The sequence below is a fragment of the Arachis hypogaea genome, chromosome 14 (assembly GCF_003086295.3).
Source record: "Arachis hypogaea cultivar Tifrunner chromosome 14, arahy.Tifrunner.gnm2.J5K5, whole genome shotgun sequence".
Lineage (NCBI taxonomy): Eukaryota > Viridiplantae > Streptophyta > Magnoliopsida > Fabales > Fabaceae > Arachis > Arachis hypogaea.
The window spans coordinates 89,683,508-89,685,833 of record NC_092049.1 but is presented as its reverse complement, the minus strand read 5'-3'; the positions used below and the strand labels follow the sequence as shown (position 1 = coordinate 89,685,833).

Genomic DNA, 2,326 nt, shown 5'->3' with positions numbered 1-2,326 from the left:
TTAAAAGAGCGCTTGTTCACTACAAAAAAAGGGTTAAAATGGCGATTTTTTAAGGTAATTATGGCGGTTACAACCGCCATTATTGCCGAAAATGGCGCCTCCAAGAAACGCCGGAATTATGGGCGCCATTCTGGTTATTACGGCGGTTTTCTGAAAACCGCCGTAATAACCAGTGGATAATACGGCGGTTTTTTGGTGGTTAAAATGGCGATTTTTAACCGCCATTTTAACCAAATAAAATGGCGGTTTTGTTGTTGTTTAAAATGGCAGTTTGTAACCGCCGTTTTTACCTGGGCTTAATGGCATCCTCCTCATTTAAAATGGCGGTTTGTAACCGCCGTTTTTACTTGGATTTAATGGCATCCTCCTCTTTTAAAATGGCATTTGTAACCGCCGTTTTTACCTGGGTTTAATGGCATCCTTCTCGTTAAAAATGGCATTTATAACCGCTGTTTTTACCTGTATTTAATGGCATCCTTTTCGTTTAAAATGACATTTCTAAACGCCATTTTTACCAGGGTTTAATGGCATCCTTTTCGTTTAAAATGGCATTTTTTAACTGCCATTTTTACCGGATAAAAATGATATTTTTTTATCTTTTAAAAATGCAGTTTTTACTATTATTTTTATCTTGCTAAATAAATAATTTTTTTATTAAAATTCCACAATAACAAAATCATAATCCATAGACAAAATATTATATAACTCAAAGTATTAAACATAATATATGATTTTTTAGTATTACAAATAAAAAATAATAACTCCTATACAAAGTATCAAACTAAGAAATATTGTTAGTTCTATTACATTGGGAATTTTCCTAGAGATGCTCAACAAATTTGCTACAGATCATTCCAACATTTTCATTGTTCATGTCCTTGTAAATAAATATTACCTGCAAAAGAAAATTGAACGTTAGAAATAAATAGTTGCTCAAATAAATAGCAAACTACCAGCATTTTGAAAAATTAAAAACTAAACCAACAGTCTCACAAGAGGGACTAGATATTAAAAAATTTATTCATATATATATATATATATATATATATATATATATATATATATATATTATAAAGGTAAGAAAATTATTCTTGTATGCACATTTTGATTTTTTTTAGTCAACTCATCATCATCCTCAATATTTCTATCAAGGCCTCCATTTGCATCTCGTCTCCTTTTTGCAGAATCAACACTGCCATTGCTACTTTTATCCAACTTGTAATATTCATTAATAGTATTTTCAATGGTTTCCAGTATCTGATCACCATAATTGCTTACCTTGGCCCTGTGTTAAACAGAAACATCTGTGAATGTTAACTCAGTTAACCAGTACATTTGATTAATTCATAGAATGAACTTACTTGCTCATGCCATTGAGTTCAATGAGTTCTTCCTTTGTTCTTGGTACTTTCTTGCTCATCAGCTGCAACAGAGAATTACTATATAACAGAAACAGCAGCTCATCAGATACTTAGCATTCAAAGACAAAATTTCAATTGAATTAAACTATTCATAATCCATTACTGCACAAGATTAAATGAGCTCTATACAGAGAAGGCTCAAAGTATCATGACGGTGTTTCTTGACCTGATTTTAACATTAAAAGTACATAACTAGAGGAAATATTTAATGACTAAATAGGGCAAGAAAATATTTGTAACAGTGAAGAGAGGAGACATAAAACATGGCCATTGCTAGCACAACAAAAGCACAACAAAATTAAGAGATAAGTATGCTCCATAACCATGGCCATTGCTAGCACAACAAAAGCACAAGCAGCACATACCAATGGCGTTTTGCTGCTACTTTTGTATACACATTCTGTTTTTCTTGTGTTCATCCATGTCACCTACCATATCATTAATTATATATTAATTAAGAGATTTAAGTAATTAATATATATGATTATTATGTACCTGAGAATGTGTGGCTTCTGTTGTGAGGCAGAGAGTGAAGGAGGAGAGTCCCAATAGGATTGTGACAAGTACGAGGAACACACCAGTTTTGCTGCTCATCAAACATGTCTTCTCTGTGTTTGGTTCGAGATCAGCATGTGTAACTGCCATTCTTGAATTGAATTCTGTCTTAAAAGAGATGGATTTGTATGAAGGAAGAAGAATAGTTTGGAGCAAAGGTTACTTGAAGCTTGATAAAGCCCCAAGATTCCCAATATAATGTCATATGTGTGTGGATTTTAATATGAATTAGCATTCACACTCATCAAACATGCCAATTTAATATGAAGAATTGACAATTCAAATCAATGGCAGAAAATAGAAAGCTAAGTTAATAAAGGATCTTGGAAATAATCCGATAACCCTTCATA

The 2,326-nt window shown here is 32.4% G+C and overlaps 1 long non-coding RNA gene across 1 annotated transcript; it reads right to left on the bottom strand.

Moving 5' to 3' along the window:
- Positions 1-679: 679 nt before the first annotated feature.
- Positions 680-1,274, bottom strand: LOC112740445 (uncharacterized). Its single transcript, XR_003171166.2, has 2 exons — positions 1,102-1,274; positions 680-895 (listed from the first exon to the last, which is right to left on the bottom strand). It is a non-coding gene; the product is annotated as an uncharacterized lncRNA (long non-coding RNA).
- Positions 1,275-2,326: the final 1,052 nt, after the last annotated feature.